Source organism: Prionailurus viverrinus, chromosome B3 (assembly GCF_022837055.1).
Source record: "Prionailurus viverrinus isolate Anna chromosome B3, UM_Priviv_1.0, whole genome shotgun sequence".
Taxonomy (NCBI): Eukaryota; Metazoa; Chordata; class Mammalia; order Carnivora; family Felidae; genus Prionailurus; species Prionailurus viverrinus.
The window spans coordinates 112,483,873-112,509,566 of NC_062566.1; the positions used below are offsets into that span (position 1 = coordinate 112,483,873).

A 25,694-nucleotide genomic window follows, 5' to 3' on the forward strand; every position below is an offset into this window, starting at 1 on the left:
TTTGCTGAATCATTTTCCACTTACACATTGGTTTCTCATCTTTTGGAATTTTGTAGACATCTCTTATATGCTGTTGTCTCTTTTATTTTTCTTCCATTTATTGTCATTTCTGGAAGGAATGGAAGCAAGCATATATTCAGTCATCCATTTTTTTTTTAACAATTAAAAAAAATGTCTATTTGAGAGAGAGGGAGAGCATGCATGAGCGTATGCATGGGGGAGTGACAGAGAGAAGGGGAGAGAGAGAATCCCAAGCAGGCTCTGCACGGTCGTTGTGGAGCCTGATGCAGGGATTGATCTCTGTGAGATCATGATGTGAGCCAAAATCAAGGGTCGGATACTTAACTGACTGAGCCAGCCAGGTGCCCCTTAGTCTCTACTTTTGTTTATCTACTTTCTAGTTTATTTACATGAGGCTTTTTAATTGATGTATGTTATTGTTAAAACTGATCTGCAGTATGCAAAACGCTAACTTAGTGTCCTTTCTTGCCATGTGTGGAAAAAAAGAAAGTATGTTTGTATGTGGGGGTGTCCATTATATTTCAGTGATTTGAAAACTAATGTATTTCTTGCTGTGGATTCCTTTCACATTAGAAAGTGTTCGTGGTGTTCTACTTTCTTTGTGTTTGGTTTGGTAGACATTGTTTTCTTTCAAGCGCCTTCATTTTGAAAATGAACACATTATGTCTGTCGTATAAAATAGGAGATTCCTTGACCTAGAATTCAAAAGTCATTGAGTTGCTGTTTTAATACGGGTAAGTGGTTTAAATACACTGCCAGTTTCTTCACCTATAAATGAGAAATATAGACTTAACAGGCTTGTTAAGGGTATCTTACATGTAAAATCAAAGACAGGAAAGTCTTTAAAAAATTACACAGTGGGGCATCTGTGTAAATTGGTGTATTGAGTAATTAATGTGTTCTTGGACAGTCAGGGATTAAACTATTTGTATTTATGCTCTTTGGGAATTGAATGGTTCTTGCAAATAACTTTTAGTATTACATTCTCCACGGTGGAAAACTTGTCCTATGCTTTGCCAAAATAATGCTTATTTCATGACACTTTCACAGCCTGGGTCCAGTCCAACGTGAAAGTAGAATAGACAACTCCCTAAAAGCTGTTATCGCTGAATGTTGTTATTTAAAAGATCCTCAAGAATTTACCTCTAAGTTGCCCCACGTTCAACCTGGTATTTTGGGATGCTTTCTAAAGACACCTGTTAAGTGCTGGTATTATCACTGAGGAAGAAATTCTATGTTGAGATAATCGTCTGCCTCTGGCATTCCAGCTCATGGTAATTTACCTAGAGAATGGGACCTTAAGGGAATAGGTCCATTGAGTTTTTTAGAAGGGAGGGAAGAACAAATCTAAAATCTAGAGCAGTGTCAGGGATAGGAGGCGTTGATAGAGCGGCATAGCTGTTAGCCTTGGGAAGCAAGGCCGTGATCTCAAGTGGAATATGGATAATATGGATGCTTTACAGTGCTTTTAGATCCAGCCATGTCTGAGCTCTTAATCACCATGATAACTTTCATGGTTATGGTCGTATTTGAGAATAAGGTCCATGGCTCTTGAAGACCAAAGATCTAACTACTTGTGGCTTTAGCAACATTTAAATGCTGTTCACATAAGCCTCTTAAAGCATGTTTCAGATGTGAGAAAAAAATGGAAGTTTTCCCACTTTTAATCGGGAGAGCAAGAAAAAAAAAGAATGTTAATACCTAGCTATTATGATTACACAGTTGATATTTGGACAAAGTGTAAATTATAGCATTCATTTGTGTGTCACTTACTTCATGAGTTTGGAATCCTCCCCTCCCCCTCTGCTCGTTTAGTGTATTTAGAAGCACCTAGACTATGGAAGAAATGGCATATTTATAGTGATTTTTGTCAAGTTGGGGATAATGGTGATCCATACACCAGATATGGTGTGTTTGTTGTTTTTTTTTTTTAAATAAAAGAGTCCTATAGCTATGAACTTTTACCTTTGTTGACATGAGGTGTAAACAGCTTCAATGCTTGAAAAATGAGGATATTGGTTTAAGCAGCTGTTCTAGTGCATTTGCTCATGATCTTTTTGGTCCTAGAAATATTTAAAAAAATCTCAATTATAAGGTGGCATTATTATTGAATTGAACAGTCCTGTTTTGCTACTGCCTTGGCAGCTGCAGTGTGATGATTTTGTGGACTTCTCGTCTACTTTGTGTGTGCTGGTCAAGTTGCACGTTCTTGGTGTCCTTGTCTCTGAATGTGTTTCACATTCTATTTGCCTGATTCTTTCATTTTGAATCCATGAGATTCAGTGTGATACTATGGAAAACAATTGCATATATGTTTTTTAAAGACCGGGAAGTACCACTTGAGCTCTCTTTTATTCTGTTCTCTCTTCTTTTTTTGTTTTGTTAAACCTTATTTTTTAGGGCTCTTCTTTTAGAAAAATCACCAATACGGCATAGTAAATGAAGGCTGTCTTTGAATTGCTTGAATGTCAAAACATTTTTATTTAAGAGGAAGCCAATCCTACTTAAAATTTTTCTTGGCTAATTAAAGTTTAGGATTTTAATGAAGTTGTACTTAGCAATAATTATGTTTTGAGTTAGGTGAGTTTTGGAGAAAGAGTGGTGATTCTGGTTTTCCACTGTACTTTCACTGAGGACCAGGACACCAAAGGTAAGAGTCCTGTGTACTTTGGTATTGACACTGTAATTGTGTAAGCCAAGTGTTCTGGGTGGTTCCAGGCTAGCCTTCCTTTACATGGGTGGTAGAAAGTGGTAAAACCAGACAGAAGGCTTCAGAATCTGGGTAAGCAATGAAAACGGCATTGCTGTGGAAACTTTGTCCCACCTTTTGTAACTATGGAACAGAAAAGCAACAATAGCCTAAACAAATTTACATTAGAACACGTTCAGAGGATGTAGAAAGGGGAGAGATTGTTTTACCCAGCAGTTTTTACTGTTTTTACTCAGTTTTGTCAGTTGTCAGTCCCTTCAAGAACATCTTACTATTGACTTTTCTTAGGATTCACTTACAAAGGAGCCATGTAAAATTGCACTGAGTTTCTCTCTGCGTAAGGGTTTTTATTAGGAAGAATAGCTTGGTAGATGCTACGGCAATTTTAAAAGCACTAGTCTGTTCTTGACTTAATTAAAGGGGAGAGTATTTTAATTTGTTCAGCAGGAAACACTGAGTGCCCGTATGTGAAAAGGGCTGTCGGTTCTCTGGGGAAGACTGAGATTGGCAAGTTGTAGCCCCTGCCCTGAAAGAGCTCTAGGCCTGTTGGGAAATCCGACGCGTGCGTAGTGATACTAGGGTGAAGAGAGCTCCAAGAGGGGCCCACAGACTGGGGGGGTTCAGAGGAGGGAGAGAGACACTCATTTCCCTAATGGGTGAGGTGAGCAGGCTCAGTGAAGCTTCGTGTAGGTGGTGGTATTTAAGCAATGTCTTGCTGGGTGGACATAGAAAGTTCTAAATGTTGAGGCATGGGTAGGTGATGGGGACAAGAACTTCAGATTTGCTATTATGTCTAGCTTGGAAAAGTAAATAATAGTTGTAATAATACTAATACAAGCATTTGCTGAATGCCTAATTTGTGATAATTATTTGTTTCAATTCATTTTCTCATAACAGCATAAGAGCCCTTTGAGGTAGGCACTACTGTCACCCCCATTTTACAGATAAAGAGGTTGAGGTGTAGATAGATAGGTTAAGAAACTTGTGTAAGGCTACGCAGTTAGTAGAATTTGAGCTAGTTTCAGAGAGCTCACCCTTGCTGGCTATGTTGTACTATGGAAAATATAGCAAAAGTGGCTTGGGGTCTGTTATGTAGAGCCTCAAATGCCCACACGAATAATTTAATATATTGGAAGACATTTTTTTTAGTGCTTCTGTACAAGAGTTGTAAACATACTCTCTTACCTCTTTGTGCCATGCTTTACTGCTTTTGAAATGCCTTTCCCGTGTTACCCTGTCAGCATCTACTCAGTTTTCAGTGTTTGCTTCTATATCACCTTTCTGTGAGGCTTTCCTCCCTCACCAAGGGAGAAGAACCCTCGTGGAGGCTCCCGTGGCTCTTCGGCCCCCACACCTTTAATACGGTGTTCGTTAGGTGGCAGGATGGTTGTTGACTTTGTTTTTTTCTCACCTAGGCTGTGAATTACGTGAGTATTGGGATTGTGGGTCCTTTTTGTGTCCCTGGCGTTAGGTTCATCATTGTAGCCGAATAAAGCTCAGATAAATCACAGCTGATTGAAAGGGAGGGTGATAAATTCTCAGGCATCATACTGACTTTCTAAATTGCTACCCTTCTGAGTTACAGGTGTTTGAATACCTAGAGAAGAGATAAATAGATGATACAATTTTTGGTTGACTGGGTTCCTCTGAGAAAGAAGGAGAGAGATTATGCTGTATTTGGGGTTGCTGGGAACAATTTCTGGGAGGGCCAGGCTCTAGGCTGGGCCCTCACGGAGGTGTAATGTTGAAGTTGGCAGAGGGGACAGGGCACGCCGGTTGGGAGAACAGCGTGAGCAGAGGACAGAGATGGGATCAGTTATGAGATAACACTACCTGCCCTGACACCCGAGCCTCTCAGCTTCCTGCCACACCCACTAGAGCATTTTATAGTGCAGAGAATCTCTTGAGAGCCCTGATTTTCCTTATAATCTGCCAGAGAGATGGATGGGCCAGCAAAACATTTGCCATGTTGTGGTTTGAATTTAAGGTAAGTTCCTAACACACATGGAATATGAAATTCAGGTGTGCACGATGCCTTTTTGGTAGGAAGAGTGCTGTAGAAAAACAGGCCCATTTGGTCTAAATTAAACTCGCCCTCAAGGAATTCCTTAAAATCTTAAAACAAGTAACCTTACGTTTAGCTGGCATATGGTCAGCCCGACTCAAGTTTCCTTTGACCGTCTAAGACCATTAGGAACGTTGAGACTGTGGCCATGACTTGTGCTGTTGAATTCAGCTTCTTGCCATTTCTCTGGAAGCATTCTGGGTGTGATGCGGGGACTGAGGTATTCGGTATTTAGGAGATATTTGGGAGAGGCGTGGTTAATCGGACCCATGGAGAGGAACTCGTTGAAGAACTCTCATAATAAATGAGAGTGTTAGAATGCAGACAGGGTGTCTTTGTTAAGAAACTTCTTCCTACAATTGAAAACCTTTTAAAAGTGTTTTTGAGGCTCAAGCCAAAGTATTGCAAACGATGCCATGAAACTACCCATGCTCCCAAATTAAAAGCTTTCTCTCTCACTAAGTTCGGATTAATAGTGGCTGTGTTCTTAAGAGTGCGTGCCTAACAGGGGAGGGACAGTCTTTCCCAAGATGGTCAAGGTCTTAGCTCACCATTTTACTGCTTGATTGTTCTGGGACCGTGGGCCCTACCATGGGTAGAAGGAAAGGCTAGAGGGAAGAAGGTTTGTCCCTTGTGTGTGGCCCATCCATCCTAGTGTCCTCTTTACACACAGTTGCTGGATTTAGTTTCCCTTTTCTGTAGATTACTGAAGATCTTAGGGTTGTAGGTGTTTAAACATAAGCTTCATGAGGTTAGGAACTTGGTTTTGTTCCCTAAAATCTCCCCAGGGTCTAGAATAGCATTGTTAAATAGAAATTTAATGTAGCCTCTCTGTATTTAAAAATTTCTGAACTTCTAGGGGCGCCTGGGTGGCTTAGGTTGGTTAAATGTCCAACTCTTGATTTAGGCACAGGTGGTGATCTCTCGTCTGTGGGAACAAGCCCCGCATTGGGCTCTGCACTGACTGCACGGAGCCTACTTGGGGTCCTCTGTCTCCTGCTCTCTCTCTGACTCTCCCCCTCCCTCTCCCTCTCTTTTTCAAAATAAATAAATAAAACTTAAAAAAAAAAATTGAACTTCTAGTTGCCATGTGAAAGTAAAGCACAAAGAGAAGAAATTAACTTGAATAATACATATGTTTAATCTAATATCCAAAACATTATCTTCTTAGCATGTAATTAGTATAAAAAATTACTGAGACATTTTACTTTCTTTTGTCTGTACCGAGTCTTCAAAATCCAGTGTGTATTTCATGTCTCAATTTGGACTAGGGCCATTTTGAATGCTTAATATAAGCTACATGTTCCTCCTGCTTATGGTATTGGACAGGACAGGTCTGGAACTGTGTCTGGTCTATGTAGAAGCCCAGCGAATTATCTGTTACATGAAGGAAGAAAGGGAGAGAGGGAGGGAAGGAGGAAGTGGCAAAAGTTAAAAGATGAGTAAACAGAGGGACATTATTTGACTTGTTTTGGGGTGCCCTAGTGGTTTCTAGCTAGAACAGCAACTGCATGATGAAAAATGCTGTACACTTTTAGTTTAAGATCGTTTGTAAATGTGTTACCTCACTGATACATACCTTCCACACCGCTGTGTAGACAGGTCAAGTTTTAACAGTCTTTAATGTATGGGTGGCCTGGCCGAGGCTTAACTAGGTTCAGTGAGTGTGTGGTTTAACCAGACTTCAAACGCCACCCTTCTGAGTCCTAGTGCAGTACTTTGTGCTCACTGCATACCTCCCATCTGGTTTATGTTACGTGTGCACATACTTCCCTGTGAATACTTGTTGGCTCTTAGATATGGGTAGATACTAAACGCGATACACTGAATAAATATTTTTAACACAGAACTATTTAAAAATAGTAAAGGTCAGATCTGAAAGTTTGTTTTTAATTCAGTAATCAGACAGGAATGGGGTACTGTAGCCAAGAAAGTTGTGTGTGTGGCTTCTCGAGCTGTTAGGATCTTCTGAATTATAGAAAGCACATAAAAATGTGCGTGAAAAGATGGTTTATGACAAGGTATGCATACATGTGTTTGAAACTGTCCCTCTGTATAACCATTTTATCTGTCAAACATTTGTTCCCTAGTAGGCATGTGTCATGATTTTCTGTTCTAGCACACGGAAAAATGTCTTGTTTCTTTCACAGAGGGAAAGTGACTTCAGCATAATAACCCTCCAGTGCTTGAGTTACTGGATTTTGCGGCTTTCTTGTTTCTCAAGCTATTAAAATGGTTGGTTTTATTGTGCTTAACTTTTAAATAAAACCCTAAGGCAGATACTTTTGATATGATTCAGTTTCTTATGGCTAAAATGCTGCAGAGCAGTTGAGGTCAGTTTCTAGAGCATCAGTATGATGTTATGGAAACATCTTCTTGGATAGAAGCCAACATTGATCACATTTGTATCTAAATCCTACTCTGCAGAGCCTAGTGTGTTAGTGAGGTATCAGTGCATAATAAATTCTTTATGCAAGGTATTCAAATATTTGAATTTGTGAGAAACAACTGTAACTTACAGAAAATGGCAGTGTAATTGTAAGGTTTTCCCACAGTGAGAAGATACTGCAAAATATTTTGTTCACTGTTCCTCAATTAAAGACAATATACCATGAATTTGAAAAAAGTAATGCAAAGTTAACTCAGCAAAAAATGTGTGTTGAGGTCTTTGTCACAGCAAAAGCCACCACTTAGATTTTAATTGATCTAAGCTGTAAGCAAAGAAGTTAATTCTAATTTATCTTGCATATATGGGAGATCATTCATAAGGAATTTTCTACAAAACCGCATGAATGTCATTATCCACCAGGTAGGCTAAGGGTTTAAGTGTGGATAACTCCTACACATACTTCACCTTCTGCTTGTAGAGCCTGGGGAATGCTAGGAATTCACAGAAGTGAATTCTTAACGCGACCGAACCTTACCCTTTCTGTGCCAACTTCCAGACTCCAGAGGCTTGCAGTGTCACACCTGCTCTTCTTTCCCAACTGGGTGGCCTAGAATCTGAATAGATGGAGGACTGGAGGTCCTCCCTGCAGAAGGTGGTGGAATCTTGAATACGCTTAGTTCACGAACAGCGGAAGACTGAGGGTTTATTTAGAACAGCAGTTCCCAGCCCTGGCTGAACATCAGAATCATCTGAGGAGCTTTGGGGCCTTAAAGCTGCCCAGACCCATCTGTTCCACACCAAAGTCTACCTACATTTCAGCTGTGATTTTCATTTCTCACTGAAGAGCTTTCTTGAATCTCTAATCATGGCGTGCCTTACATTTTTTACCAGTGTACCTGCTGATCAATAGTGATTTCTGATGAATCTCCAAAGTACTCAGGAAGGTTTGTTTGTTTCAGAGACAGGGAGGCTTGGTAAAGGGTGAAATAGGGCAGGTTCCTCTGCAAGAAGTCCTGAGAGGAACAGAGCCCTAGGAGGTGGGTAGGTCATGGCAGCTGGAGAGAAGAGGGACAAGTAGGCCAAAGGTTGGAGCCTGTAAGGGGAGTGAAAGAAGTGGGTTGTGCCAGGAGTCCTTCTGAGATGACTCAGGGGATGTGGGTTTAGCTATCTGGAAATTGCGTATCTTCGTAATTTGGATATTTCCCTTTTCCCATTCTTTGTCAGAACAAGGAAGAGACATGATTGATGACCATTGCTCAGAGAACCTTTTTCTTCCCATTTGGATTGGTTTTAGGATAGTACTGTTGGTAGGAAGTCTGACATCTATTTTAAAGTGGTAGTTTTTTCCCACCACTGCTTTCATATTTTACTTAGTCTTGGATACACAAGGGTGCTTTAAACTCCTGTTTCAGATTTCCGGGAGATTGCTGGAGACAAGCTGGATGCCTCATGTTTTGGAAGACTTGGTGTAGTTTCCTTCTTTTATTTGGTAGTAGCAGCCTTTGGTGGCGTACTTCTTAACTTGTTAACTGTAGACTAAGTTATCTGTTAATTCAAAGGTGAACCTTTGTTGATAATAATATGCAGCTGTTATCAGAGCCCTTCCATTCCTAGGTTTGATATGCTGACTGCAGTGTGGTGTTGTTGGTGTGTGTATTTCATTGTTTGAAGGGCCCCGTTGAGGGTGTGAAAGGGAATTGATGTTCTGTGGAGTAGTGCTGTCACTGATGCTGGCTTCTGATTTCCCGGTATTAACCTATAAACACGAGTCCCTTCACACCAGTTGTCAAGATGCAAAACAGTAGAATAAATGCACTTTTTTGGGAGGGTGGGAGCATTGTTTAGGGCTGAACCACATTGTTTAGGACTGAAATCTAAATCTGGCATTCCTCTGTTTTATAACATTTCACATAAAATATGACTGTGAAAAAAATAACAATCCAGAAGCCTTTTTTGATAAAGCCTGAAGATTTAGAATGTTACAGCACTTTCATTTCCCCCACTGATTATGAGGATCTTTATTGTAGAAAATTGTGGAAACTACAATAGAATATAAAGAAGAAAATAAAGATCGCCAGTAATTCTGCAACTCAGCAATAACTGTTATTAACATTTAAACTATTTCCTTTCAGGGTTTTCTTGTGTATGTGTGTGTGGGAGGGGCGTGCATACTGTTTTTTATCCTGTTTATGAACTTAATATTATGAGCAGTTTCCCATATGAATAACTATTCTTCAAAAATATGGTTTTCATCAGTTGGTCTGTTGCCCAGATATTTTCTTTACTTTGGATTTTTGGTGGAAACACCACTCAGAAGTTGGCTTGGTCGTCTTTTATTCCTCCACGATGCCTTTCCTTCCCAGAGTAAGTTGAAAAAATCTCCACTGAGATTCCACAGAATGTTGATTTCAACGGTCCTAGCATACCTACCATATCTTGCTTCATGTAATTTTTTGTGTACACATCTAATTCTTCATCTAACATTTATTGAATCAGTCCTTCCTTTGTAACAGGTGCTATGCTGAGACCTCATAGTACAATGGTAATGGAAAGGAAATAAAAAGCAAAACACCGTCAGATAGTTTTGTGCCTGCGCCCAGGATATTGGCCCATGGGCTGGGGATACAAAGATATTATTCAGGTAATCACACAGTTGAATGTTAACTTGCAATTATAAGGGTTTTTAAGGAGAGGTAAATGGTGCTTATGAGAACAGTTCAAATGAACAAAGACAAGGTGTGTTATTTGACCACAGATCTCATCTGATCCAGGTCTTAACTTTTATAAAGGTCTGTGGAACCAAGAAACACCTTGTCCACTCAGAGAGCCCAGTGTGGTTCAGTGCTCTGCTGTGGTTGAAGGGCACTTGGGTTCTTTGTGCTCAGCTCTGACCAACCCGTGTCCATTCTAAAGAGGGGCTCACGTTAGAGAAGATTTTAGAAAAGATTCCAAATATGGCCCAGTTAGAAAAACTATAGCAAGTGCTTCTGAGGAAGGGAAGACAGGAGGAGGACATTTTAGTTGTTGTCCAATATGGAGCCATTTATCGAGGTATATAGAAGGGATTCTGGTAGTTGATGGGAAGAAGTGAGACTATTCTGCTGGTTCCCTTTCCATTCCAAGATTCCACATTTTAAAGATTATCTGAAGCCATTCTTTATGTGGTTAGTACCAAGAGGACCCTGAGGGTTGTTTTCAGCTTATGTAAATTTGGGTGTAGAGGAAGAGTGTCCACCCATCTCCCTGCCGAGTGACCCCTCCCATCTCCATCTTCCGGAAGTTTGAGGACCTGATGAGCTCCTGCAGGCAAACAGTATAGGAATTCTCATAACACATGGAAGAAGTCTGATTCCCTTAATATGGCAAAAGGCCATCTTGCTTCCTATCTGACTCCTCTCTCCTTTCTCTGTCGCTGAGCCTTGGTTGTTTCAGTGATGGGGAAATTTCTTATGTAAGGCAACTTTTGTCCTTTGGTGCCCTTACTGTTTCTTTTTCTTACGCACTCCTCTCTTCTTGCTAAAAAAAAAAAAAAAAAAATTAATTAATTCCTTTTTTAGGACCAGCTAAAGTTACCATCTGTAGAGTTTTTCTGGCTTCCTTAAGTTAGTCACTTTAGAACACATCCCTCTGTTATTATATTGCTGAAATTTTTTATTTAGTTGTTTAGCTTGTTCCTTTGGATTGTCAAGTATTTGGAACTATGTATTCTGTTTGACTTTTCAGTGCCTGAAAGGCACTCAATAAATGGCACACTCAGGGCATTCAGTAACTTTTGAGTGAATGAATATAATTCCTCATTTGCTTTATTGTACTGTCCCTTACTGTGGCCTTACTGTACTTTACTGTACCTTATTGTGGCTTTGACATTTGACATCTGTGAGACAAATAGCTGAACTTTTGATTGGCTGATTAACACCTTAGAAGGTCAGGAGTACAGTTTTCTTGAACCCTTTATTAAAAATGCCAACAGAGAGGATGTTGTTAATGTGGTGGGACATCCTCATTTCCACAAAACCACTTGTATCTTGGGTGACCTTTTAAACCTCTTTCAGAGTTATCAAATTGACCTGTTGCTAATGTAGCATTATGTATCAACTGTACTCAAAATTTTTTTTTTAATTATAAAAAGGATAAAAAAAGGTTATTAAATTGTTGCAGTTATATTTTCAAGAAGAGCCGCATCTTAGTTAGTGTGCTAGGTAGTTTTACCACAAACATTTTTCCTGCGTCACTCGTTGGCTGTGAGGTAGTTTTGGCGTCAGAGGTAAAATAATGAAAGATAAGAGAGGGATGTTAGAAAGGACATAATGAAACATGAAAAATTAGGTAAAATTCATTACTAATTGTTCCTTCTTTAAGAAGTATCAGTTTTCCAAATTCTAGGTCGCCTATTTTTACCCGGGTGCGTGTTGCACTGTGAGAGCCTTCTACAATGTTGCTCACTCTCGGCATATTGTGACATGTCCTTTGATAGTCCAGGGTTGTGTGGGAACCGGAGAAGAAATACTGATGTAATACTGCAACTAACAGAGCTTTATTGTTGTTGTAACCGACGTGTTGTCATTTTCTGGTACAGCACAGTGTGCAGTCTGGCATTTCGCTCTTATTTCACACCTCCCGTTGGCTTTATCACCATATTTTCTATCAGGTTGGTGTCTGTAGTGATCACTGCTGTTCTAAGACCGCCATGGCTACTGGCCACCGTATAGACCGTTATGGGGGCTAGGTGACATTTACGTAATAAAAAAGGAACTTTGTCAATGGAGAAATGAAAGCAAACTGACCACCAGCTTTCAGTACAGTAACTGTGCTGAAGGCGGTTGATTCTTCAATGGTGAAATGAAACCCAACTGTCAACCAGTTGTTTTATCTTAAATGAAACCAAACTGCCAACCAGTTACTCTGTTTTTTATGGAAATTGCCTTATGGCCAATTGTTTATGAGGTGAAAACATGAAAGTGCTTGCAGCAAAGACGTCTGTGGCAAAGGTGCCCATGGTGAAAATACCAGACATGCTTTATCAGGACAAAAAAGTGAGGCTGAGAGAAAATGGAAAATTACCGTTTTTTATTTTTATTTTTTGAATTGTAAAGAAGTGATAGGCATTTACAGAAAGGTGACATTAGAATTTGGGAGTGAAGGAAATCCGTACTAAGATAAGTTCCAAAGAAAATTGTGTGTGCCCTGTGAGCAGCTCAGGAACATACCGTATTCTAACGCGGCATAGAGCTCCTAGTTGGCAAAGGCTGGTTTTTATAACCGACCATGCTCACGTGTACAGGAGTTGCTTCAAAAAGAGCTTGGCAGTTAATCGGCACCGGTAGTCTGGTTTTCCAGCGCTGATCAGACCCTGCAATATCTGATACGCTTAAACAGAAATTTCCGAACATTGATGTCTACTAGAAAATGACTTGTTAACAATGAGAAATCTATTTCCAAGGGAACAAGTATTTCATACTGTGGTGAGAGAATCCTGTTCCCAGCTGGTACGTTCCCAGGGCAGGATTGGTTTCTTCCGCTTTGGCCAGGTTTGCTTTGGGCCACTTCACTTTTACGAAAGACCTGTGTTCATACCTGTTTTCGCTATCTGAAAGACATCCAAAGAGGGTTTTTGCTTTCATGAAATGGAAATGACTTTTTCGCTTTGCGCCACTTCGGCTTACGAAAAGTTTCATGAGAAAGCTCTACTTCTGGGTAGCAGGGGAAACCTGCGTGCTCTCCAGAAAGCTTCCCGGTACACTTGTGCATCAAGGCTGGCAAGGGTGGATAGCGTTGCTGATGCTCCTTTGGGCGGAGCGTAGGACTTGCTGCCCAAGTGTGTTCTTTGTTCCCTGCCAACATACCGTCCTAGATTTCTTCAAGTTGTTCTACTGGGCACGAATCCTTTTTCTCAGAGCTTCTGGCTGATTCCAATCAAAATAGGGTGTGCCTTCCCTTGCTATTCTAAAGAGCTTCAGTTCCTCTGTAAAATTATGTCGAATTCATTTCTAAATGTTGATTCATTAACTGGAACCCTCTGTAAGGGATTATTACTTTGTAGATAGTGGTTGTGTAAATCGGTTCAGTTCTTAGAATGTTGTGTTCTTAATCTCTTGTTCCATTGATGCACTCTGTGGACTTGATAATTGATACCCAGATTTTTATTTATAAGAAAGAACTTTCTTACTTGAGAGAGTTTCTCTGGTGGGACTGTCTTCTTCTATCCAAATTTGTTCTCTTATTCTTCACCTCCCCTAACCCTAACCTGTATACATCCTTTGTAAAATGTTCCTTAAAAATCAGCAGTGAATAAGATGACCTTTGTCCGTAAGCACACTATTTAATTGCATATTTGAATTTAATGATTTTGGGTTCAGGTTTGATTTAAGTAATGTGGATTCCTGTTGCAAAAAACCCAAACATTTTAGATATTCCTGACACTTGTAGTTGAATAATATGCTCAAAGCACCTTCTATAGCTAATTTTCTTTTTGACTCATTATGAGGACTTCACCTGATAGATAAGCAATAATTAGAAAGATAGCTTAAAAAATTTGTAATTTATTTTGCTACTACCTCAAAAGAGGAAAGTGTTAGAACTTCTTTAAAAAATTCTTTCTTCATTTTTTTTTTTTTTTTTTTTGAGAGTGAATGTGTGCCCACCCATATGTGCCTGTGGGCAGAGAAAGGGCAGAGGGAAAGGGAGAGAGAGAATCTTAAATGGGCTTCATGCTCAGCGGGATCTGAAGCAGGGCTTGATCTCATAACCGTGAGATCATGACCCGAGCTGAAATCAAGAGTCGGGACACTTACCAACTGAGCCATCTAGGCGGCCCTAAAAAATTATTTTTATGTGTTCAATTATGGGTACAAACTTTGGGGATATTAGTCATGTTTTATAATTGGGCTGCACTGTATAAGTATGAAAGAGAAAATACACGAGGGCATAATTATAGCCAAATGTGCAGTTATATTGGTCTCTTAGAGATGGAGCCTGAATAGGACCCTTGGGAAATTTTCCTGAAAAGAATCCTTGATGATCTATACTTTTATCAAATCTAAAAAATACAGTTGACTTTTGAACAGTGTCAGGGTTAAGGATGCAGACCCCCTCGCCCCCAGTTGAAAATCTGAGTATGAGTTTTGACTTTCCCAAAACTTTATTAAGAGCCTGCTGTTGAGTGGAAGCCTTACCACTAACAAAAATAGCCAGTTAACACATATGTTGTATGTTATACATATTACATACTGTATTTTTACAATAAAATAAGCTAGGGAAAAGAGAATATTGCTAAGAAAATCCTAAGGAAAAGAATATACATTTACAGTACTGTACTGTATTTATTGATAAAAATCCATGTATAAGTGGATCTGCACTGTTCAAAGCTGTGTTATTCAAGGATCAACTGTAGACTTCTAATGTCAATAAAGTAGATTTAACGTAATAACAAAGAAAAGTAATCTTAATTTTGGCAATTGCCTGAAATTGCCAGGCACAGAATATATGCAGGTTGTTTTGTTTTGGTTTCCAGAGGCCAGTCCCCTCGTTGAATTTTAGATAGGCCCATGCTATGATTGTTAATTCCTCCAACATGACGTAATGAGCCAGGCCTTGGATTGACATTTTAAAATGATTCAAGAGCTGTCCTGCTGTGGACTGCACTAGGATTCCTTTCACTAAGACCCCTCCCTTGGACTTTATCCCTAAGAACCAGACTGTGTGAGCACCAGGGTCATTTCCCGTGGCCCAGTGTGTGGAGAGATTTATATTTATTAAGTACCAATTATGTGCTAGGTATTTGCTGGGTACTCTGTATATATTATTTCAGTTAAGCTTTTTACAACTTGAAGATTAAAGAATTAGTCTCTGCATTTCAGTCATGGAGTAGTAACTTGTCCAGGGACCCACTAAAGGTAATTACGTCTGAAACTTGGCGGAGCCCGTGCTTTTTCCACTCTACTGTGATAAGCTGTACTTGGGGAGGGGAACACAGTGGCTTAGAGAACATTTCCTGTTCCCTTTCCCCTAAGCTGCTGGGATCTCTTTTGGTATACATGAGCTAGGCCAACATGATTATTAAAAACAATTACTCATTGATACACCAGCCATCTAGTCATCCATCCATTCATCCATGCATCTAACAGATATTTATTGAGTACTTATTGTGTGCCAGGTGCTGTGTGAGAACCTGCAGATATGCTGGTTACCAAGTCCTCTCTGCCTTCACGAAGCTTATACTCGATTATCCAAAGACTCATTATACAGTGAGTATGGGGGTGGGAGAGAGTGTCTGGATTTCTCAGCCCGGTATCAGTCTCATAGGAGGCCCTTAACAAGTGTGTTTCTTTTGCCCCCTTTCTTTTTACCTGATTTTTATGTGCCTGGTCAAATATTATCTCTTGTTTGTTCATTTATGGTTGTACTTTGAATTGTTGACTTGGATTTGTGTGTTTTTGTCAGTTCATTCAAGATCAGTCTGTTAATCTTTAGGAACCAGCATGTTCCTCAAAGCGATTTCATCTAAGTGGTCAGTTACTCTCATTTTGATTATTAAGAATGTGGTATGGGGTACAAACTTCCAGTTATAAGACGAGTAAGTTCTGAGGGTCTAATGTATATCGTGGTGACTATAGTTGATTAACACTCTATTGTTTAATTGAGAAGTTTTTTTTAAAAAAGAAGTAAATATGTGAAGTGATGGTTGTATTAATTAACTTGATGGAAGGAATCATTTCACAGTGTATACATACATCAAATCATCATGTGGTCCACTGTAAATATCTTACAATTTTGTCTCTTATACCTCAAAGCTGGAAAAAAAAGGCGGCATGATAAAAATGGTGTGATTTTTTTTTTTTTTTTTTTTTTTGCTGAAATGTTAGCTCTTTACTTCTTGTATAGACAATAAACCTAACTACATTGTATATACAAACTTCTATACTGTTTTCAGTATCGTTAATAATTTACCGTATGTTATATTACGTGTCATTTTAAAAGGTTTATTAATATTTTACAAGGTGAGATAATGAGTTAATGCCAAAATTCATTAACTGGAGCATGAAACTGAAGATTCTGTTAGGAAATTCATTGAGCAAATGTTATTTATTACAGAGAATCTTGAGTTAATCTTATTTTTGTAAGGTTTCTTCTGTAGGTTATTTTGTATCTCTTGATAAATTTAAATTATCTCCTGATAGATGTTCAAGTTAAGCTAGATGGACAAATGTCATAATGCCCATTTAGAGCTGACTGTTTCCTGAACTGGTCTCTGTGTGGCCGATGGATGGTTTCAGACTATGTTGAAGATAAATATTAATAACCTCAAAGATCACTTGAATGTAACTTTGACCTAGATGTTATTTTTGAGAACAGTGTAGTTCATTGTATGGTGGTGCAGTTTCTTATTTTGACTTTGATTCCATTTTTCTCAGTCATCACATCTCATTGTTTTCCAGGCGGTCTCTCCCAAACTCATTGATTGCTCTGTTCCCACTCTCCTGGAAAATTGCCGCAGCCTTGTTACTGGTATTTCTTTATTCATCACCCTTCCTCTTTCAGGCCCTCTTCCACATTACTGTTGAAGTTTCTTGGGGGGGAAAGAAAAAAATATGTATATGCACGTGTGTTTGCACACATACATAAAGGCACATTTGGTTCTGATTGTGACAGTCCCTCATGAACCTTCGGTAGTTCCTCATTTCCTTGTTGCCTACAGGCAGGCAGAGCTCCTTAGCTGGTTGTTTAGAAACTTTGTGGAGTGGTTCCAGCTTTCCACCACTGACCCCTGAGTCCTTCTTCTTGCCTTTCCAGTTGGTGCCAGCCAATGAATTACTTTCTTTGCAATTTGGTTGTTAGTGGTGCTTTGTTGGCATTATTTGCCATGTATGGTATTCAGACTTTCTTTTGTCCAGGTAGCCTTTTAAATGTAAAAGCCTCTATTTCCTCTTGTTTGAACACCTCACGCAGGGACATGAGGAGGGAATTCTCCAACTAAGGTAGCAGAGTTTGCTTTCTGTGCTTTATAAGGTGTGAAAATTTCCCACATAGATTGTCTTTTTTTTTCTTCAAAGTCTTATGGCCTAAATGGAATTAAATAACTGAAATTTAATGTTAGTTTTTTATGATAACTTGTTGAAGGCTGTTATTTTCCAATTTAGGCACTTTTTGGAAGTTCTAAACTATTTCTCTACTATTACGTTTTTCAAATTCATCATTAGAATTGTAGCATTTGCTTTTGCAATAATATTTATTTGTAACTATGTGAGGTGATGGATGTTAACTGAAATTATCATGCTGATCATTTTGTAATATATACACATATCACATCATTAATGTTGTACGTCTTAAACTAATACTATGTTATAGGTCAGTTAGATTTCAATAAAACTGGGGGTAAAAACCAAACACACGCAGTCACTCTGCTAGCCTACCTCTCCATGTACAATGAAAATGATCACAAAACTTCATAAGGCATTAGCACCAACATGGATTTAAAAAAAAAAAAGCTTCAATGGCCTGATAGAATTGCGAGTCATTCCTAGTTCATCTGAATGCTTCTCTGTATCTGAAGGTGAGTATTCACACTACAGTGACAGCTCTGACATGCCCTGTGCCTATAACTGACACTACTAGGATGATGAGATTTACTAGTATCTTTGTAATCACGTGATGATCGATCCCACACAAGTTCACCGATGCCAGAAATGGTGGTGAGGGAGGGATCTGGGTCCCTGGCTATGAGGCCAAAGCTAGAGAAGACACTGAATGGATAGTAAAGCCAGTGCATGTCCTGTGGCTCTCAGGGACAATTTCCATATAGTCTTTAGAATTTAAGTGTTTCTTTGTATGAAATTTAATATTTAAAATGTGTTTCCACAATTTATACTTTTTGTTTACTCAAATGTCATGTGCATTGTAGCCTTTTCTGTCTCTCTTCTGTTTCGTCCCCCTAATTGCTTTCCCTCGCTCTTTCTCTTGACCATTGGAAACTTATTTGTTCTTCCTTGATCCCATTGAGTTGATCTTACCAGTTTTGTGTTCTTTTGCCATTTCTTGAAGTTGTACCTACCAACACTTTGGGTTTTACATGCCCTTCACCATGAGTTGGCTTGTAAACTTTTTGAGAGGAAAGTCTGCCACTGGATCTTTGGAGCTCTGCAGGTTTTTGCTCAGAGCCTTATATCTAATTGACATTTGAGAAGTGTTTGAATTATAGGGGTGCCTGGGTGGCTCAGTGGGTTGGGCATCTGACTTCAGCTCAGGTCATGATCTCACAGTTTGTGGGTTCAAGCCCTGTGTCAAGCTCTGTGCTGACAGCTCAGAGCCTGGAACCTGCTTCGGGTTCTGTGTCTCCCTCTCAATCGGCCCCTTCCCTGCTTATGATATGTCTCCCTCTTAAAAATGAATAAACATTAAAAACAATTTTTTTTAAAGAAGTGTTTGCATTATACAAGAGAGGAAACAATCAGCAAAACTAAAAGACAACCTGCTGAATGGGAGAAGATATTTATAAATGACGTATCTGTAAAAGGTTACTTTACAAAATATATAAAGACCTTAACTCAACATCAAAAAACGCCAAATAATCCTGTTGAAAAATGGTCAGAAGACATAAAGAGACATTTCTTCAAAGAAGGCATACAGATGGACAACAGACAGATGAAGAGATGCTTAATATCACTAATCATCAGGGAGATGCAAATCAATAAGTACAGCGAGGTCTCCCCTGACACCTGTCACAATGCCTAAGATCAAAAACACAAGAAACAAGTGTTGGTGAGAATGTAAACTGATACAGCCATGGTGGAAAACAGTGTGGAGCTTCCTCAAAAAATTAAAAACAGAATTACCATATGATCCAGTAATTTCACTATTGGGTATTTATCCAAGGAATATGAAAACACTAATTTGAAAAGATATATGCACCCCTATGTTTATTGCAGCATTATTTACAATAGGCAAACTATGGAAGCAGCCCAAGTGTCCATCAACTGATGAGTGGATAAAGAAGTGATACGTATATAATGGAGTATTACTCAGCCATAAAGAAGAATGAAATCTTGCCATTTGTAACAACACGGATGGATCTAGAGAGTATAATGCTAAGCAAAATAAGTCAGAGAAAGGCAAATACCGTATGATCTCACTCATATGTAGAATTTAAGAAAACAAACAAGCGAAGGAAAAAGAAGAGAGAGACAAACCAAGAAACAGATCTTAACTATAGAGAACAAACTGTTGGTTACCGGAGGGGAGGTGGCTGGGGTATGGGTGAAAGAGGTGGTGGGGATTAAGAGCGCTCTTATCATGATGAGTCCTGGGTAATGTATGGAAGTGTAGAATCACCGTATTGTATCTCTGAAACTAATATAACACGGTATATTAACTTCACTGGGATTAAAATTTAAAAAAAGTGTTTGGCTTAAAGTAAATACTTTTACTTTTTTTTTTTTTAAGTGTATTCATTTATTTTGAGAGAGAGTGCGAGCATGAGTGGAGGAGAGGGAGAGAGAGAGAGAATATCCCAAGCAGGTTCTGCACTGTCAGCATGGAGCCCGATTGGGGCTTGAACTCACAGACCGTGAGTTCATGACCTGAGCCGAAACCAAGAACTGGATGCTTTACCGACTGAGCCACCCAGGTGCCCCTAAGTAAATATTTGCTCTTAAATACAGCAAATAATTACACCTCAATTAAGATCTGACTTGCTTGGTTGGTGAAGGTACAGATAGATGTTGGCCTTCACGGAGACCGTGGCAAGTATTAGAGTCATTTTTGAGAGTGAGGAAACACGTAGTTGAAACTTCTTTGTCATTTACCTCAAACCAGCCTGTGGTGCTTGTAATGTGTTCCTTTATGCATTCAAGTCCTGCGTCAACTATGAACTTCCGCTTTTCTAGTTTGTTTCATTATTAACTGGATGTTTCTTAAATTCTAGTGAAGGGAAGAGGAGGGCAGTTGATTATCTAGTTGCATTATCCACCCCATCTGTTTCCTGTGTGTGACAGCAATTTCCACTTAGCGTCTTTGCCCATGCGGTCAAAAGTACCATACAAATGTGATTCTGGTTCTTTTAGTGAGAAGTTAACTCTCTAAAGATCTGTTTTCTTTTTTCAGGCCTCAAGCTTGTCATTAATATATCTTCTTGTCACTTTAATATACCAAAAGTGACTTTTCTGGTGTGAAGAGTAGGTGGCATACTTTATAAGGTGTCTGGAGCCTGTGCTTTCCTGGGGGGGATTAGGACTCTCTGTTCTGAAACTATGCTATTTTGAGAGGTAAACCTATTATTTTCCTTTTGGAAATGGATTAAAGGTGTACACACAGAACATCTCAGGCTTTATGACTTGTTTGGCATCATTGCATCAATAAAAATTTTAATTTTTTTGTTCTCTCATGTGGCAGTTTTTCTGAATTCATGCTTTGTTTGCAAAAGAGCAAACTAAATATTAGAGATTGTTTAGTATTCATGTCAGCGTTGGTTTCCTTGGGTGGTAAAATGTCACAAGTGGAGTTGGAGGGATGTTGAGATGGTGTGTGTGTGTGTGTTTTAATGAATACAGGTACACTAAGAGGAATGTGTGTTGTATTGACTTACAAATATTAAGCCTTATTACTTTTTCATTTAAAAATATTTCAAGTAGACTGGAAAGGGTAGAGAATTCTATAATACCTTCCAGCTTCATTAGATCTTAACATTCTGCCTATTTGTTTGAGATCATAAAATATTTTGGAAAAAGTCGAAGTTCCCCCTTTCTCCCTCCTTCTCCCATACTGTTTTCTTCATTGGAATGCACATTGTGTGATGGCTTTGAAAATAAATACTATATTTCTATCAGTTTACCCAGTGAGTAGTTGAGTGGTGGTTTTCGTTAGGGAAATGAAATGTCCCACCTCCCACTCTCAGTTTATGGTTCTGTTGCTTCTGAAGAGGTTTTATGGAGATGATGTGGGGTCAGTGCACATGAGGTGGAGCGTGTATATTTCGCAAAGTAAGTGTGGTGGAATGTGGGCCGTTTACATTTTGCTTAGTTTTTTAGGTCACATGACATATCAGAGTTCCCAAGTCATTTCTTCAGATTAACTCTAAATCTGCTCGAATGCCTGGACAGTCACTACAACGGACTGTTGTCCATGAAGGTTCTGTACTGTGGTTGCTGAGGGTGTTTTTCTTGAGTTCCGTGACCTTGGTTGGTTTTGGTAATTTTCTTCCAAGCATTTCATCCAACTGAGGGAATTCTGAATATGTCTATTTCACTTAATTTCTTTTTGGGGGGGGAGGGGTGGTAAGTATGATACAAAAATCAAAAAACTATTTTTCCTTCATGCTACCAGGGTCTGTGTGATTTAGTTCTGTGGCATGGTTTTCATTGTTGTTCACCTTTTTTTCAGTTCTGGAGGTATGTTAAACTTGATCCATGTTTTCTAATCAAAATTTAGTTTTGACTGGTTCTGGAGAACATAGGGAAAACAATCTAAAATGTAGGGTTTTTTTGTGTGTGTTTTACGTTTGTGTAAGTCATATATCACATTTAAGGAAAAACTAGAAAAACAAATAAAAAAAAATTACCAGTGATCCTATCATTCATAGATAATAATATTTTGTCCTACCTTTCCATTTTTTCTGAAAAATACAGTTTATAAAATACATATTTTATAAAACACATACTTTAGCATACTTTACATATTTATAAAATCTGTATATTAACACTTCACATTTACAAAATACATATTTTAACATACTTTACAGCTTATATGTGTATTTTCATGTAGTATTATAAACAGTAAATTCATAATTTATAAATAATTCCTAAATTATAATTATTCCAAATACCGCAAGGGGAGGCTATATAATACAGTAGTAGAAACACAGGCCTTGTTTCAAACGGACTTCGGTTTGGGTTCCTGCTTGTTCCTACTATTAAGTTAGCGGTGTTACCTCAGCAGTTATTGAAGTACTCTGTTTCCTCAAACGAAAAAAATGTGGCTCATGATAACCACCTTGCAGGGTTATTTTAGAGATTAAATGAAATAATGAATGTAAAGCTCATTCCTCCATATTGTGCCAGGAACATAGTACATATTAACTGTTACTGTTGGAGGTTATACAGCATAAGAAGAGCAAGAATATTGGGAAAGGATCGATCGTCTTGGGTTTAAATTTCAGTGCCATCACTTCTTAATTTGTTTTGGGCAAGATTTACAACTTCACTGATCCTTGCTTGTATCTGCTAGGATTGTTGTATTGATTGTATGAGACAGAGACTGTTACGTGACTGGCATATTGCAGGCACTCAAATAGCAACTAGCATTAGTATTATTAATAAGGGGAATTGCTTAATTGAAAGAGAGGTTTCGACATTGTCTATTTAAATGAATTCAAGGCAGAAACTTCTAGATGCCCTAGATTTTGTTCCTACTTGTACTTACTGAGGGCTGTGTGAATAGTTTGATGACTGCTGCTGCCTCTTTCCCCCCAAATTTGGGAGTGGGTGGCCATCATGAAAATAACATGTAAGGAAGCAGTTTCTGTGTAAAGAAAAACTACCACATATAATTGTATACACGTACTGAAATATATGTATGCCTCTTCGTGTTTGTCACGTGTAGATTGTAGATCATCTGCTTCTGTCCTCTCAACCTGCACATCTTTCTTAGCTCCCAGGAGCCTTCCCGTGTACTCTCCCTCATTTTCATACTTGACTTTAATATTTAGAAGCACCAGTTCGTGTTATTCCTCCTTTTTACTCTCACAATGTACCTCTTTTAGTTATTTACATGTGTGTGTATTGAATTTGAGAAAGGTCATGTGAAAGCAGTCTTGATCATACTGTTCTCATATTCCACCTTATTTCCTTTGTAATGAATGTTGTCTGCACCCTCCTTTTTATCAATTTGTATGTTATCTTTTTATATCATAGAAGCAGTTTCCCTTTTAATTAATTTCTGTGAAATCGCGTGGTCAGGTTATGAAGGATGAGCTGGTTGGTGAACTCAACGCCAGGTGTGTGGCTTGTCTGAGTTGACCGCCCCTGTCCGTGGTCAGGTTGCCAGCCCTCTGTTTATACTTCAGGATGGTCACTCTGTTTCCTCTTGTTGGCTGCCTGGAGCATTAATTCTGAATGCGCTCTTTTTATTACAAATGTAAGATGAAGCTTCCTTTCCCTTCACTACGCATGTACACACACACACACACACACACACACACACACACACACACACACACAGATTACCACACACACCGCCTTGCAGTAAAGAGGCTGCATTTGGTTTCACGTGAAGTCAGTAAAAAGAAACAAATTAATAAATTGATAAATTTTGCCAGAAGGCTGAAAATTCCTGTTTTGGGGACTGGTGTTCAGTGGTGTAAATATAGTCTAAAATTTTTCTAAATTGGCATTTGAGTGACTTGCTTAAAAAATAAGTAGAAAACATTCTTTTAATATTCTGGGATTGGGAACAAGTAAAGGTGACTCACCTTTTATCTGAAAGTTTTTAAAGCATGTACAAAGGGTATTTAAAGGGAAAATACTGTTCCTCAAGTTTATTAAAGAACTAACCAATTTCTAATTTCATTTAAAGTTGTACACTTTTAACTTACATTTTAATTTTCGCAATAGTATTACCCTCATAGTAAAGGGCCTAGTATATTCTTATTGAATGAATGACTATCCCATGACTATTAACTATTGATTTGTTGCTGGTTTTGTTTTTGTTTTTGATTTGTTACTGGTTTTAAGTTATGTTTAGCATTTGCAAGGGCTTCCAGATAGATTCCATCATTTGATCTTCACAATAATCTTGTGAGTTAGGCAGGAGAAGAATTTTCTTCATTTTGCAGGGAATTTAATAGAATTGCTCAAGTGCCACTAAATGATGACTCCAGGGTTTGAATTTAGGACTTCTAGCTTCTGATTATATGCTTTTTGCTCAGTGCTGATGTGGAAATATTTTAGTACTTTGTAGTGTAGTACTTGTTCACTCATTCAACAGAGTTTTATTGAGGGCACAAATTTTAAGTTCTGGGCCTTTGTGGATGAATGTAAAGACAAGGATTTTACCTTTAAAGAAGACTGTTAGTAAATAAATAAGTGGATAAGGTTAATTATTATGCCTATAATAATAACGATTGGTACATAGTATGTGCCCAGTAAATGTTGACTGACTGAATGAATAAGTGAGAAAAGTGACAAAAAGAAGAATAAACAGTGAGTGTAGGGTCTTGTATAGATAGATTGACAAGAGAAGGTATTTCTGAGGAAGTGACATCTAAGGGAAAGAACATTTCTGGACAAAAGGAAAGCATATGCAAAGGTCCTGAGGCAGAAAAGAACTTGACTTACCTGATGACACCAAAGGTGGCAGTGGAGCTACAGCCATAGTAAGCTAGAGAGACAGGAGTTCCACATGAATTGAAGAGAAACAGATTGATTGTGTAGGGCCTTATAGGCCATGGTAAGAAATTTGGCTTTTATTCTAATGTTGGGAGACACTTTTCCATGTATCTTGTGTTTCTGCATTGACTACTTTTGTTTTGGACTCTCTTTTTAGGGATGATTTATATAGTCAGTAGCCTTGGAAGATACCCTCCAGGGCAGAGATCAGGTACACTTATTGTCTGTGTGATCAAGATAATATCTCCTTCTGGGGTAAAGGTCAGGCAGGTGTACTGCCCATTATAAAAGATTTGGGTTCATTAAGCTCAGGGTTACTCTCCTGTAACACAGCACACTGCTGTGCAAGTGTCGCCTGGTGGGAATTCATTCAGCCTTAAGGGACTGGCACCAAAAATGCTGGTACTCTGGCTGCTGCTGTTGCTGTGAGTAATCAAGTCCTTTGTCTCTCTGACCCAAGCATCTCATGTCCTCCGTGGTATTCATACACCTGTGACAGTCTAACATGTTAGCTTGGAAATTAGAGTAAAATCTTATCTGTTTCACACTTCTTGACATCACAGGATATGGAAAGCCACTGGTAGGTTTTCAGCAGGGGAATAACATTATGCAGTTTAACCTTTTAAAAAGTCAGTCTGACTACACTGTGGAAAATGATCGTGGGTGGAAATTAATGAGGAGTCTGGGGCAGTTGTCTAGTTGAGAGATAAGAGTGGCTTGGACTAGTGTGTTGCCAGTGGATACAGACAGGAGGGAAGGGTTCAGGGTGGCCTTCAGGAGGTAGAATTTACAGGCCTCAACAGAATGGATATGGGCTGTGGAATGGACAATGAATCTTAGGTTTTTGTCTCAAACAAATGGGTACATAGAAGTGATTTTGAGTTGGAGAAGCCTCAAGATGAGGCTACTAAGCTTGCAAAAGGACTTATTTCTAACTGTTACATTTTGAATTGCAGGAAGGAAGAATTAGTAGTTTGTACAACCTGAGATCAGAGAACCATTGGTATATACTTTCCGGGGGAAGAACATTTTTCTTGTGTCTTCATGGGTTGTCAAATCCACTAATGTTAAGAAATTCAAGTCTTGCAGTCCCTTGATAAGTGGGTTGTCTCAATAACACTAAATTAGATTAGCTTG

The 25,694-nt window shown here is 38.8% G+C and overlaps 1 protein-coding gene across 18 annotated transcripts in view; it reads left to right on the plus strand.

The window, feature by feature from the left end:
- SIPA1L1 (signal induced proliferation associated 1 like 1) overlaps positions 1–25,694 on the plus strand; it is a 365,199-nt gene that overhangs the window by 50,095 nt on the left and 289,410 nt on the right. For 2 of the 18 annotated variants that reach the window (XM_047861070.1, XM_047861065.1), the window contains exon 4: positions 15,338–15,428. The exons of 14 other annotated variants lie outside the window; for them this stretch is intronic. The gene's annotated coding sequence lies outside the window, so the exon portion shown is untranslated. Of the gene's footprint in view, positions 1–4,699; positions 4,719–15,337; positions 15,429–25,694 lie in introns of those variants that run through there. 2 more of the 18 variants (XM_047861071.1, XM_047861076.1) reach the window with 2 other exon arrangements.